The sequence below is a fragment of the Chionomys nivalis genome, chromosome 14 (genome assembly GCF_950005125.1).
Source record: "Chionomys nivalis chromosome 14, mChiNiv1.1, whole genome shotgun sequence".
In the NCBI taxonomy this organism is placed as follows: Eukaryota; Metazoa; Chordata; class Mammalia; order Rodentia; family Cricetidae; genus Chionomys; species Chionomys nivalis.
In genome coordinates this window covers 16,552,798-16,568,252 of record NC_080099.1, presented here as the reverse complement: position 1 = coordinate 16,568,252, position 15,455 = coordinate 16,552,798, and the positions used below count along the sequence as shown (strand labels likewise).

Below are 15,455 nucleotides of genomic sequence, written 5' to 3'. Positions count from 1 at the left end.
TACCTCCTTCCCAGACATTGTAAATACACCTTTTCAGAAATAAAGTGCAAAGAGTTGGCGATTTTCATACGTTGGTAAGCATTGGTTGGCAGAAGAAGGTTCTGGGCATTTTATGATCTGGATCCCAGAGTAGTTGGGTTCTCTCCAGTGAAGACTGGGAGCATAGCGTACAAGTGTAAAGCATTCTTTGTTTGGTTTTTTGAGACAGGGTTTCTCTGTGTATCTCTGTCTGGCTATCCTAGAACTCACTCTGTAGACCAGGTTGGTCTCGAACTCACAGAGATCCACCTGCCTCTGCCTCCCCGAGTGCTGGGATTAAAGGTGTGCGCCACCACTGCACGGCTAAGCATCCCTGTCTAAGTACCTCCTTAAGTCACCATGTAGGTGCTGAATGGCCGAGAGGTATGGACTCTTCCCACTTGAGTCATTGAGGAGATAACTTTAAGTCACCAAGTCATGTTTCTTGCCATAACGGCTTCCTTCCCTGGCACAGTCTAAGCACAAATCTCTGACTGTGGGGGAAAATGGAAACAAATGGGATTGTCTCTAGTTGGGCAATCTTGCCATTTCCAGTTCCGCTCTATATCTCCTCCACCTCGTGGTTAATCTTGGCATTGAAATCATCCCCTCTCCTCCAAGCTGGTCCAGGAGCAGTCTTCTCAATGTGGTCCTCCTTGTTATGCATTGGCTATTATTCTCAGAGATGGAGCCTTTCAAGCGGCTTCACCCTGTCTCTTAGTGGAACAGGACGGACATCAAGTGTGTCTTCATGTGGCCCCGTGTGTGCCCCTGGTTAGATAGACTCAGCAATGTTGTGTTTATTATCAATATGCAGTTCCTGTGGTTCTCAGTTCCTTTTTGAGCAAATTCTGCTTGTTCATTTCAAGAACATTAGCTGTGGTTGCAAGTATCAGGCGCTTGCTCAGTTATGGTCTCTAGTCTCAGGGGCTCACAAAGTAGTTGGAAAGAACCACTACCTTTTAAACAAATTGTCGTGTGCTAGTCCACTAGACCCTATAAGAAAACAGAGACGCGTTTGCCTAGAAGGGACAGCCTCACGGCCTCCTGTTATAGGAAAAGTGCCTTGTGTGTTCCTGCATATGAAACCAAGGTTTTTGTCCATACCAGGCAGGGGCAATAGTAGTAAGCTACAGCCCGGCTCCCATCTCCTTTTTAATCCCTCCCTCCCTCCCTCCCTCCTTTTTCCCTCCCTCCCACCCTCTCTTCCTTTCTTTATAAAAATTGAAGTAGGATTTCCTAATGTACTCAGGTTTACCTTGAACTTACTTTATAGCCCAAGGTGGCTTTAAGCTCTCAATCCTTTCTCAGTTTCCACATTAGCTAGCCTCACAAGCTTAGACCACAGTACCTAACAGCAGCAATCTTTTAGGAGCTGTGGCTGACTAAAAGATGGAGATGTCCTGTGAAATTTGCCTGTCCCCCATGGCATCCCACAAGCCTTCACATTGAACTCCTCAGCCCGGGTACAGTTGTGGAACACCTTTAGAAACCACCGATGCAAAGAGAAATCTTAACTTCATTTCCTTCTCTCTGAAAGAGTTTAGTTTTTGATTTAAAAATTTATTCAATTAGCTTATGCTGAGGGATCAGTGATCTTTCTTCAGTTGGCATGGAGCATATAGGAACTTAGAGGGTGTAAGACTTCATGGACAAACAGTTGACTTCTGCTCGCATAGTTGAGCTTGGATTATTGAATTTTAGAAGCTGAAAGCAGCTCACAAGTCAGTTAGCCCATTGCCATTGTTTTGCTACTAAAGACTTAGACCTAGAAAGGGGAAGTGAGTCAACCCTGCTTGCTTGGCTAGTTCTTGGTGGAGCGAGGCTTTAAAACAGACAAGCAGGCCTGCAACTGCATCAACATTTTTTTTTTTAAATAGTACTGGGGCTTGGTTTGGCAAGTGTTCTACCCCTGAGCTGTATAGCCCTGGTCCCAGGATCCTTCCTACCATGTCCTATACAGTACACTTCCCTTTTACTCAGTACCCTAACACTTCCAAAACTATGAATGGTATTTAAAACTACTCTGTTCCCTGTGCTTAGGTAATGAGCTCCAATACACTCTTCCTTTGTGCCTGGGGTTAGCTTTTCCGACCATACTAAACCACCACGTGGGGCACCCGCTGGGTGCCCCTGCACTGCTGCCTTGGCTGCATTTCCTGGCAGGTAATCTAAGTGAACATAGAGATTAGGAACTTGGCCTGACGAGTGTGAGCAGACGCATCGGCCCCTTAGGTCTTTGCAGATTTCGATTCCATAAAGTTCTCCATGTGCTTGGGGACACTTTTCATGTGTGTACAGTGATTGCTATAGAGTCCCAGGGACTTTAAAGGTCATCTCAACTCTAATCTCCCTCCATATTATCTACCAAGGTGTTAATCAGCCTCTTCACTCTCTCTATAAAAACTGTTTCAGATCAACAAGTTGCAAATTTTACCTCTGCCCAGCCCACAACTGCCTCTGCGAGGGGTGCCTTTCTGCCTGCTGGAACTGCTCCCAAGTCCAACCCAGTACAGGCACGAGGGACTTTTATCCAAGGTCCCCTTGGAGTGTCCGGAGTCTCAGTCTGGATGCGGTACTCAGGGAATGTTTAGGGTAGACCAGTGAAAATCTATCCACTCCTGCATCCCACTCATCCTGTCTAATAATTCTTAGTAGCTAATATCGATTCCTTCGCCACCATGCTGATGTGCTGTAATCCGTAAGCCATAAGCAAGCCTCCATGCTGACTGCCCGGGTGGACTCAGTGTTGTACCTGTCCAGAACTTCCTGTCTCAGCCTTGCATCTGCCTCCAGTCTATAGGTCGACTCAACGTCCTCGTGCAGTGATATCCGCTGCCAGCTCTACTGTCGGCAGATGTGATGGTTTCTTTAAAGTCCACATCAAAGCCGCTAATAAAAATGTTAGCCAGGAAAGGACATGGACCAAAAAGCCCTGAGGCTCAAGAGAACATTCATTCTCTCCACTGTGGTTCCTGATCTGGGAGTTTACTGTCACAGCCAGTTCTGTCTCCCAGTTCTGTTCATGCAGCTCCTGTTATGACATCCATCCTGTTGCTGTAGGATCCAGGCATGCAGCTACACCCCCACCCCCGTAAGTGGGGAAATGGGGTTTGTCTAGAGGAATTTGTTCTTGGTTAAACCAAACTGAGTTCATGGGGCCATTGCTGTCCTGCCAAGCATGGAGACACTGTTTACCAGGCTGCCCCGACAAGGATTGTAATCTCCAGCATCATAGTCTAACCAATACTCTACTGCTGATCTTTAAAATTGGACAAGTTGCCTGTCTCTAGAATTCCCCTGTCTCTTCTAATCTCCTCAATTAGCAACCATTCCTGAGAGTGGACTAGTAACCTCAACTGAAAGATTTTTCTTCAACCTTCCTCTGATCCTTTTAAAGAAAACTTTAAGGAAACAAAAAGAGAGAAAAAAGAACTTGAAGAAATTCTCTCAACCAGGGATTATTTGTTCAACAATAGTGTCCTTAAACTCACATCACAATTGTGTTCTGTGTCAATTCAGCTAGAGTCAGACTTTCCATCCGGTCAGTGCCCTGAGATCATTCCACCTAAAAAGCAATGGCTAAAACTCCAGTCCCATACACACCACCATGTGTTCCCATACACACCACCCTTGGGTACATTCTCTTTGATCTCCCATGACTGTTTTATTCAAATTCAGATCTTATGACATGGACACTGTCCGTCCATCTGCTTAGATGTGTAGCCGAAATCCCTGCTTTCTGTGTGCCTGGAACAAACAAATACGGAGCCCGTATGTAACATGCTTTAGCCACATGCTATGAGCAAACGGAATCATAAAACCTTTCCCTCGTCCCCATTTTCATATGGGAAAATGAAATGCACATTTAAAACTAACCCTTTAGCTTCGTCACACCCTCAGTGTTGGCTGTTTTCTTCTTAGATAATAGAGGAGAAGGCAAGCAGATACTTTCAGCACCCTAGTCCTCTTTTTGTTAAATGTGAGAACACAACATTAAACTGCCCATAATGTGGGATGTGAACAACCCTTGTGGTGTAAAAAGGGGGGATAAAAACCACAAAACCATGGAGAAAAGCATACATTGTGCACGTTTGAAATCCCCATCCTCATTCACCCCATGTCTCTCAGCTTGCTTTAGATGCAGCGGGGGCAGTTGGAGGTGCAAGAGTCTCGGATTTCAAGGGAACCTCTCCTGGCCAGTCTACAGTAAAAGCCATGTCTCACTTCAGGACAAGGTAGAATTACAGAGTGCCACAATTAGTGATTAGACTAGGAAAAGCCTAAACTTAAGCAGGGGCCCATGCAGAATTTTAACAGTTACAGAGGGGCATGCTAGAGAAGCCAGTGCTAAGCCAGAGCAGAAACATGATTTAAAAAAAAAAAATTTAAAAAGAAAGAAAGGCGCTTATATGCTCAAAGAGCAATAAGGAAATTGCCTGATGGTCTGGCCTTGCAGCTGGTAGCCCAGGCTGCTCCAAGCCCCTCCTCTGCAGAGCAGCGGTTCCAGCAATTGGTTGGAGCATTGCACATGAGAGTCCACAGGAAGAGAGAGTTTTCATGTATATATTTTTACATCCAAATTAAATTAACTCATGGAATTTTCCACCCTTGGGAATTAAAGTAGCAGTTCATGAAGTAATTCGGTTATGTCATTCATACCAAAACAGAAAATACTGGTGTAGCTTGGCACTGTTTAAAAGCCAAGACTAAGCCTTGGCCATTTTATATTTCTTCAAATTCCATGGTCGTTGTGTTAGTTTAACTTTTATTGTGGTTGTAAATTTTTCAAATCAAAAGTATCCTAGCTGCTGCTTAGAAAACACGTGGCTTAAAAAAAAGTAAAAAAGAAAAGAAAAGCAAAGAAAAACAAAACTGGTTCAGAGCAAGTAGAGGGCTTAGGAAAACATCGGCTTTGGGGTTAAAAACTGAAAGATGGGAGCTGCGTTTTCTGTCAGACCTAATTGGTTGACATTTGCAGTTGTGCTAATTCTGGCTTCCCCTTTACCCATAAATCACCCAAGAACTGTAAAGCTGAGTTTAGCCAAAAGATCTGTCCGACGTTAGCAAGGGGGAGCACTGTGGTACAATAGCCACACGCCCTTGAAAGCGGCTAATTGGATGTATTGTGCAAAGCCACAGAACCGAGCTTGCACATTGTCCTTCCCCGTGCGCCTCCCCCCCTCCCCCCAGCTTCTGCACACGCGCAGCTCTGGTGAGGAGCTGAAGTGTGTGAAAGTTATTGGAGAATGGTAGTCTCTGGGTAATGTTTCTGTAAGCTGCCCAATTTTCCCCCTGCAGACTAGATGGGAAACAGCTGGGGTTTGTTTTAAAAGCTGTTTTGAGAACTGTCTGAGTCTTGAGATATAGAACTGAGGTCACTGTTGAAGCAGGTGCTCCTGGACAAGCGAGAAAACTGCCAGGGGCCGGCTGGCGCAGGAATCTGCTGCAGGGGACTTCCTCTTAGAGGGAAAAAGTGTTGAAGTTTTGCTCCTCTATTTAGGACACCATCAGGTCTAAGTAAGTAATCGCATTAGCAGTACTGTTAGGAACTGAGACTCTTTAAACACAGCTAGCCCTTGAGTGAATAATTAGCTCAGTATGAAGGAATCCAAAATGGTCATTTCCTCTACAGGGCTGCAGATCCAAGCCTCTGAGGTTCCACAGCTCTGAGGAGAGGTTTGAAGTCCTTGGATTTCCTCTGTAAACACAGTAGCAGCAAAATAACTTCTATTTAAAATGAACCCTAGCCTAACTGCCTGGGGCTGGGGTGGAGTTTTATTTTTTGGTGTTTTGTTTTTTTTGGGGGGGGGGGCGTTATTTGTTTGTTTCTGAGACTATCTCTTGGAGACCTTTTAACAAATCCTCACTGAAGCAGTTGTGAAAAAAAAAAGGCAAAACAAGAAACAGGAGGAAACCCTAGAAGTCAGGGCAGGGCAGGTACCCACTACTCTGAGGATGAGGGAAACAGGCCCCCCTCCTTTGGGAGCAGCAGTTATTAGCAGCTGTGTATCCAGTCGGGAATTGAGATTAGCATTGTAAACTTTTTTTTTTAAGAACTAGAAGAAAATTTGTTTGGGAAGTTGGCTCTGTATATGAGATCTGCCTTGCCAAAATCAACTTCCTCTCGCAGAACACATGTACTAGGGTTGAGCAATGTTGTGATTCTCTGAGAAGCTCAGGATTCCCCAAAAGCCTGTCCCCATTATCTAGGAGGGAAGAGGGCAGAGGGATGGGTGGCTTTTGCCTTCGACAGCTCTACCATAGTCTTCCCAGTATCAAACCAGATGTGTAGACCGGTGTCACTTCTCTGCTTCTCTGTAAGTACTCAAAAGGGGCCCTTCTGCCTCTAGCCAGCACATTCTCCACCCTCAGCTGCCTATTTGTGATGGTCAAGCATGCACGGATAGACTTTCCACACACCTGCTCTTTGCAGGTGACCCTCCAGGAAACATGCAATAAGGTGCTTTGGTCCTTTGTGATCCCTTGGTCTCAAAAAAGGAAGAATTTCTTTTTATATATAAAAAAGTGGATATTGGCATTTTTTTTTCTTTATTTAATGCTACCCTTAATGTCATTTTCTTTTATTAAATCCTTTCTTTTGCTTTTGATCTTATTTATAGCAGCCACTGGTCATATGGAAACCATTACTGTATAGCTGGGAGATGAAAGGCTTCAGTGCAGTTAACTAAGAGTGAATCATTTGTGCCAATAGCATGCGCGTACAGTGAGGTGCCATGTGTGTCCAGAATGCCCTGTGTGTTCACTTTGGAGCGGGGCTCTTGAGCTTTAGAACGGTCTGCATGAAAATCTGCTTTTCGTCAGAGATATGTAGTCTGACAATATGAAAACACATGTTAACACACAACCCTGAACTGCTTGCTTCTTGTGCCGAGAGACAGATGCAGGATCAGATGGGGGGGGGGGAGAGAGGCAGAATCAGACAAACACACACAGAGACAGACGCAGGATCAGACAGCAGACAGACAGGGAGAGACAGACACACAGAGAGACAAACAGACACAGGATCAGACACACATGCAGAGACAGATGCACACACAGAAAGAGAGACGGACAGACATAAAGAGAGAAAGAGACAGTCTAATGCCATTTATTGATATTAAAAATATAAATTTCCCATTACAGCTGGGAGATTATGTAATTAGTGTCAAATATCAGACTATTATAGATAGGTTTAGAGAACTGCCATCAAAATCCTCCCTGTCCTTCAAAACTTATAAGTTGCCCTGGTTTTCCCAAATAGATATGACTTCATCATCCCTGGAAACCCATTGTGACCTTGTTCTCTTGTAAGGCATCTGTCTTATTTTGTCTTATATCTTAATGATATTATGCCATCATTATAATGAGTCTGTTAAGTAATAGATGTCTGTCTTTTGTTATTTTTTTCCCTCTGGGTACCTAAAGAGTGCTTTGCATATGGACATCTGAAAGTCATTTGCTAAGTTAAATGGAATGCTTATTATTGGGCAGAAACATGCAAAAATTGGTACTTGACATTATCAAAGGTTATGAATGTCAGACCTCTCCTCCTGGAAATGTGCCACGTGTGCCATCATTGGTGTTTAGGGAACATCCACGTGCACATTGTAATGATAGTGGTGTCCCCCAGTCTGGACCCAGGTGCCAACCATGTGGCATTCACAACCCAAGACAAGCATTGGCTTTATGCGTAGCAAAGTTTGAAGTCTGTGCCTAGTGCCATCTGACTATGTCCTTGAATGTATTTTATGTGTGGTACCTTTAATGACTCAATCAGAGAAAGACTCCTCCCTCCCCGAACCCAGCAAGGCAATGGCAAAGGGCAGACTTAAGGAGATCAGCACTGTCTCGAAGGGGCTAGGAACAAGATGATGGCTGTGGATCTGATGAAACAGGAGCTATCAGAAGAGACGAGTCCACAGTCGTCCCTGGCCCACAGTAATGTTAGAGAAAACCCAGGGGATGAGTTGCCATGAGCAGATAGCAAAAGATTCAGGCTGATCAAATTAAAACTAAGAGATAACTAGGATAGTCTCTGGGCATCCAGGTCAAGGACCAACAGTAGAAGATGGAGCTCATAGCTCTGTTCCTAACTATACTGCACCTTAGCTAAGGGACCAGATCCTGGGAGAAGAATATAGCATTCCAACAATGAAGATTTGCAAAGTGGTGAAGATGCATTTCGTTCGTTTAGGCAAATTTCTTTATGCCATTGTTCCTTCTACAAATATGTACTATAGGCGCTTGTTAGGTGCCTCGTCCTACGCAGCTTGGTACTGGCAACCCTGTGGAGCATAGGGGAGTGAAGAAAGGACAACCACAAAAGAAACAGCCGGCGTGTACATAGAGTCCGGGGTCGAATGGGCTGTGTGCTCTGATGGAGCAGCACCAAGTACAGCAACAACCAGAGACTCCGCACATTTATACACACTATACAGCACAGAGGGAGGGGTTAGCCAGTTTCAGTAGGTCAGCAGTACCCGGATGGAACTATGTGGGAGGGGGACACAGTCGTTGCTAGCTTTTGCACACACTGATCAGCCATAAACACTCAAACTTGCATGTGTGTCAACCTTCACGCTCAGACCAGAGAGAGGTTTGGCCTCTGAACTTCACCGTGGGTGGAGGGCTTGGCTGTCCCCATGGGGCTGAGGCACAGTTCATTGATAAGGCCCTGTGTATGTCAACAATGTATGATTCCTCAGGACTTCATCTACCCTTTGCACATGCACTCAATGCTTCCCCGGCTTCCCACAGAGAAGTAAACTATAAGTAAAAGGTGGATCGTAGTATGCCTGTAGTCGTGGGCAGTCTGTGGCTCCAGAGCGCTTCACAGGGCAGTCAGCTGCAAGAGCGTACATACACAGGTATGCTTCAGAAATCCACAGTTACTGGTGGATGTCAAAGTGTTCAGTTGGCTTCTAAACAAAATAAGCTGCTTACAGGTAACTGCGGGTCCTCCCCAGAATCCCTACACTAGATGGGCATGACTCAGTACAACCAGATCAACTGTAGTTCAGCACAACAGATTTAGTAGCCTGCTGCCTGTAGCAGGAGTGGACTGGGCCCCTAAACGCCCATAGTCCTGACAAGGAATATAGTGTCCAGATGTCACCGCCTTTGGCAGAAATGAGGTAAAGAGTGGGAAGCAGCAGAGAGTGGGGCTGCAGAAGGGAGACAAGAAACAGTTCCACCACATAGGACTTAAGAAAGAAAAACCGACTGGAGTCAGCTTTCATCACTTGAACCTTGAGAACCACATTACAGAATCATGCCTTATAACCATTTTGATGGGTGGTCCAGGAGCTTGGCATAGTTGGTCACATAACAGATACAAGCCACTAAAGCCACACTTGGTGAAGTTCTATGAAAATCGTCTTGAAGGGACTGGAGAGATGGCTCCATGGTTAACAGCATTGGCTGCTCTTCCAGAGGACCTGGGTTTGAGTCCCAGCACCTACACAGTTTCTCACAATCATTTGGAACTCTAATCCTAGGGGCTCTAAATCTCCTTTTGGACTTTTTAGGCACTATGTGCATGTGGTCCATACAGGTGAATGCTGATAAAACACTCAGACGCGTTAAATAAATCAATCTTAAAATTTTGATATCATTCTGAATGTTTTTTTATCTGGAGAATAAGCATTAAATAAATCTCTAAGAATTACACAAAATGAATCACACTAAATTTCAGACAAATTGTAAGTAGAGCCATGAGATTTCCGGAAACAAAACAATTAGGTATTCTCATAAGAGTTATGAAGTCATCTCCCAGTAGCATTTGGAGAGTCAAGGCAAATCCAACCAGAGGAACTGGACCCTAGCAGCTTGCAGGAAGAAGTTCTTGAAATTTTCAATTATGTGGTCATTTCAAAAAAAAAAACTGAGCAAATAGGAAATGATATTTGTGGTGAAGGCTATCCTGGATGTTGGGAATTTCTCTTATGATGGTTGGCTTTTAGAGCTCCATCTTGTTTTCTGCAGGGATCTGGGTCTGGTATGATCCTCACAGTATTCATCTTCTGCTGGTCTCTTAGGAGCTTTGAGTTCCCTCTATGAACCACTGAAAACTTTCCACCTGATTTCTACATCTTTGAAGGGTGCACTTTTGGCATCAGTGGATGTTGCACATAGGAAAAAATGAGTTTGCTTTCCTCTGATATGACAGAGATCTAACAAGGTTATGGAAGCTGAAATTGAGTCTCCTCTAACTGTCAGATATAAGTGAGAGTTTATATTTTATGGAGAGATTACTATTGAACACCAAAAGTGTTTGCCATGTCAATATGTCATAATGACAGGGAACCATCCCCCAATGTGTGCGTGTGTCTGTGTGTATGTATGTGAGTATTGAGGAAACACAGGAGAAGGGTAAAAGAAAAAGAATCAAACATCTTTTTTGGTACTTTCCTTGTTCCTTTCGTACTTTCTGAAAACCAGAAGTCATCAGTAATAAGCATCGGTTTTTAATAAACCAACACGTTCCAATAACATATCTGGTTTTGTGCCATTTTTATGTGGATCTAGATATGGACGGATGACATTTGCCGAAAGTCCCCATCCTGCTCTTTTAGAAGGATTATGGTAGAGTGGGAGGGGCCAGGTCCTGAAAGCCTTTTGGAAGCTGTTATCTCTGGCGATAACATTAACTAGAATTGAATAACTGCCAAATGAAATTTAATACATTTTCCCATCCATGAAATAGGCCTCTTAAATACAACAGAATAATTACTTTCACAATACTCCCTGGAAACAAAGAGAGCAAAAGCACTGAATGTCTTTTTTGTTTGCGGTGTTTGTTTTTAGCTTGAGGATAAGGACAAGGGTGTTTACCGAGATGCACCTCGCGTCCCAGAGTAAAATCAGCCTGGCCCTTGGCCACCTAATTTGAAGCTGCTTGTCTTTTAAATCTGTTTATGTTGGGAGAATCGCAGCAAATACTGAATTCTGCAATTTAGTTAGACAGTTTGGCCTTGGCCTAAGGTAGCCAGCTCTGAATTTTTTTTTCCTCTAATAAAGGAAAAATAAAATGCTTTGGATCTGTGCAAGTACAGGTATTTAAATGCATGTAGTATTTGTATATGCATATGTGGATCTATGAATATATTATGCATGCACACACACACACAGTTTTCTAACAAAAACTCCAGGAGAGAAGCCCCGTGTGCCTCTTAACTCACTTCCCTCTCCTAGATGTAATTTATATGCTTAGTAAAATTGCTCAATGTCATAAGCTTTCTAAGTTAGTTTAGGTCTTTTCTAGTTCTGCAACTGGTTGTTGGGTAATTCACTTGGCCATTCTTACCCTTAGATTTCTTCTATGAAATAAAGTTTGACCTGCTTTCTATGTCCCTCTAATGCAGTGGTTCTCAACCTTCCTAATGCTGCGACCCTTTAATACAGCTCCTCATGTTGTGGCGACCCCAACCATAAAATTATTTCAATGCTACTTCATAACTGTAATTTTTCTACTGTTATGGTTTGTAATATAAATATCTGATGTGCAGGTTATCTGATATGCGACCCCTTGAAAGGGTCATTCAACCCCCAAAGGGGTCACAACTCATGGGTTGAAAACCACTGCGCCAGTCCTTTGAACTCTGAATTCTATGAATTTAGTATATCTAATGTTCTTCAGAAAGTGTGATTATTTAAATTACATGATATTTGTATGCACAAAGATAATACATGTCTAAATGTATTTGACTATCCCCAGTGATAAACTAAGGCAGGAGAATTTCAGCGGCTATGGCAGAATTCGTGTATTATCTGACCTGAGCTCCAGAGTGGCTTAGGTGTTACTTGGCATCCACTATCCATGGCTTATCAGGTCCCCAGAAGGAGCAGAGCCATCGAAGCTTTGCTTTCTCTTCCATGTCCCCTGAACTACCTGAGTACACGGTGATCTACTCATGGTCTGACCCTTGTTGTCTTCCACGTAGAGAACTGATTCTTTAGACACTCTTGAATCTCAAAATTTGGAGGCACAGGGCCAGAAGAATGTTCCCGAGGATGCTAAGGGAGAGTGTGACCTGGGCACAGGAGGGCCAGAGGAAAGCTAAGGTTCTCCTGAGGCAGAAGCGGAGACGAGTGTCCCATAAGAGACAAGAAGCAACTTTAGGTTGTCCAGGACTCTCATGAGCCCCAAATCCAGTTTACAGAATTCTTTAGGGTGAATTTTATTTTGTTCGAGCTCAAATAAGTTGTTGTTCCATTCTGTCAAAACCCTACCCTAAATTGGTCATCATGGATGCTTGACAGTTTGTTGTAAACTCCTGAGGGCTGGCATCCTTCTGACATGTTTATCTCTCCGTCCATAGCACCTTGCAAAGCGACAGGTGTGAACCACGTAAATCGTGTCTGGTAGGTCAATAGTAATTAAATAAATTAACTTTTCAATTTCCCTTTTAATGTAAGTACCTCAGACTACATTGGACTGAGTGCAGGGAGAAGAGTCCGTTCAGCAGTAGGCAAGTCAACTGTTCTCACAAATTGCTGCAAGTTTATCTAAACAGAGATTCAGTAAATAAGAATTTTCTAAAACTATACCAAGTATATCATACTAATAATCAATTCATTAGTTAAAGAATCTTTTTCCTAGTTGTTTATACTTATATGAAAAAGTGATCTCTCTCTCTCATTTGTGTGTGTGTGTGGTGTGTGTCAATTCCTCTATTTTGATAACTGTAATTGTAATGGGCTTGCACTAGCCCCCACCACCAACCTACCCCTTTGTATGTGACTAAGATGATGTTGTTAAAGGAAAAGTAAATCGGGTTGAGACATACTGTCTGTGGCCAAGAAGACAACCCAAGCTAATTCTTCAGATTGGAGTATTACCCCCAGCCACAGGCTCCAGCTCATTACCACGTGGAGCTGCATTATTTATGGAAGCCAAAGTCTGCATGGTTACAAAGAAAACAGTGACAGCATCAAAGGCACCATCGACCCTAGCTTCCCTTATGTGAAATGACTGATACTTGAAATTATCCATAAACGGCAAAAGTAAGGTGACTAGCCTCCCTAACATTTGAAAAGAAATGGGTTCAAGTATAACCTCTGCTATGTTCCCGTCATAGTAGAATAAAGGGACTTAACCCAAACGGGCCTGAAGAAGCTAGAGATAGTGACTCCAGCAGTAACCATCGGTAGAGTTAGCATGAGCCTTGAGGGTCCTTGAGCTCCATCAGCCATCAGTTTTGTATACTGTGCAAGGCTTTTCCCGTAAAGCACTTAGGCCTGTACACAGCTGTTGTGTTATACACTGTTTCCCATGGATTCAGAGTTGTTTATGATAAGCCTAGGCCTCATTCTCAGCTGTATCATCTGTATCATTTGCACTTGCGTGATTTATGGTGTCTGCTCGTCTCACAGAGAAGCAGGCACCGGGACTCTGCCTTCCTCTTTTAGCTCTCTCACCCCATCTTTCCCACCCAGCTTTGATGACAACTATAGCAAGGTATTGGCTATCAGTTCTTTTTCCCTCTCGGGAAACGAGAAGGGAAAATACTCATTTAGTAACTTTGTAAAATGAAAACCACACACAAAAAAGTCTTAAATTCTGTCACAGGTGCCTTTTAGAGAAGGCTTGTGCACATCTGTAGGGTGGTTGTGAAGGAAAGGGGGCCTTCATCTACACCGAGGGCAAATCTGATGTCACTTCCGGGGATTCCAACCTCGAACCATCATCCCTCATGGAAATGCAAGCTATTTAATGTGCTGGGGTTTCCAAAGTAAAAATGGCAAATCAAAACCTGGAAAGTGACTGCCATTCTTATTCCAAAGGAAAATAAAACAACCACATAAAGTATTGGTGAGATTGGTGAGACGAGTTTGAAGGAATAGGTGGTTATGACCTGCCTGCCAGAGAAGATCTGGCTTCAGAGAAAAGCTGGGTCTGCATCTGCGTGGTTAGTATAGAGAGAGAGCTCCCATTCCCGTGGTTAGTATAGAGCGAGCTTCCGTTCCCTGGAGCTCCAGCCCTGACAGCGGGGCTAGTGGGTGGGATCTACTGCCATGCCCATCTCTCTTCCAAACACAAAGAGCTGCTTTGGAGGGTGAGCGGGGTCTCGGTACATCTGAAGACGCCTTGTGGAAACTCAGTAACCCCCATCCAGAAAGCTCTTGTGGGACACAGACACCAAGTGCCCACAACTATACTGCCCCGTGTCGCTGCAGAAATGCTCATTTTCACTCAGGGCTTTTGAGTCCTCTGCTGCCCCAGCTGTGCTCTGAATCTAAACAATGACAGGAATTTCTGTGATCTTCCTTCCCTGTCCAGAACTGTTTTCTTTTCTCTTGCTTTGGTGTGTGTGTGTGTGTGGTGTGTGTGTGTGTGTGGTGTGTGTGTAGTATATGGCTAGTTTGGCAAGCTGTGTATGTGTAAAGGGGACACAAAATCGACAGAATCCTTGGCTTCTCTGAGTGCTGCTGTGATGGTTTCATTTCACATCTTTGAGAACGATTATTTGAAACATGATGGTAAAAGACTAAAAATTTCTGCTCAGTGTGTTTCTATTTTTTATTAGAAAAATAAATGTTGGTTCGCAGCAGTATAAATTCATGGATAAATGCTTTTTAGAGTTCGACCCACTGTCTGGCGTACGTACGCACTAGATAGGAGGCTAACTAAATAGCCTCTTGGAAAGGCAGAGCAAATGTGAGCACTTCCTGTTCCCTTGGTTTACAAATGCTTAATGGTTTTACCCTAAGGCACAAGCTACAAAGTCACCCACCACACTCCTGTGCCATGAGTTCATCCCCTCTGAGCCCCAGAGTAGCTAGTACTACTTCATAAAACTCAATGGTATTCTTTTTAAATCAAGGAACCACACTGAACTCTCTATTTATTTTTTTTCCTGGAAGCATAAAGAGTATTTACAGTACAGTGTCTTTCTTAGGATATGAGTAGTGGAGACAGGGGGAAGCTGGAAAAATGTCCAGACATCCTCACATAGCAATGATGGCATTACTGGTGTGTTTAATAAAACCTTTATTGGTACATTTTCCGGTGTGGTGGCATTGGCAGAAATTGTTCCCCTTTGGATTTGAGACGCAGCAGCTGATGAAATACAGTGAACATTAATTTGGAATGGGCTGCCAGTTTTGGAAAGCCAGGTGACATTTTATTATATTTGTACCGAGCAGGGGCTATGTCCCATACTGCTTGAGCTTCCGCTCTCAGAGACTTCGCTGGCATTATGGGGGAGAAAATGGCAGGCCTGAGAATCTTATCCCCTGAAATGAAAGTCGAATGCCAAATTGAAATTCCTGTAGGATTTCCGATAGCAATGGGGGAATTGAGAAGCCCACAATTAAGCATATGGGCATTAAGATAATTGTCAGATCTGTTGGCGGACATGATAGAAGACAGATGGGTACGAATCAGTGCGCTCCACTGCAGCACCCTGGGAGACAATTTGACGTTTTACCTG

The 15,455-nt window shown here is 43.8% G+C and overlaps 1 protein-coding gene across 16 annotated transcripts in view; it reads left to right on the top strand.

The window, feature by feature from the left end:
* Tcf4 (transcription factor 4) overlaps positions 1-15,455 on the top strand; it is a 346,529-nt gene that overhangs the window by 317,597 nt on the left and 13,477 nt on the right. The gene's annotated exons all lie outside the window — the stretch shown is intronic.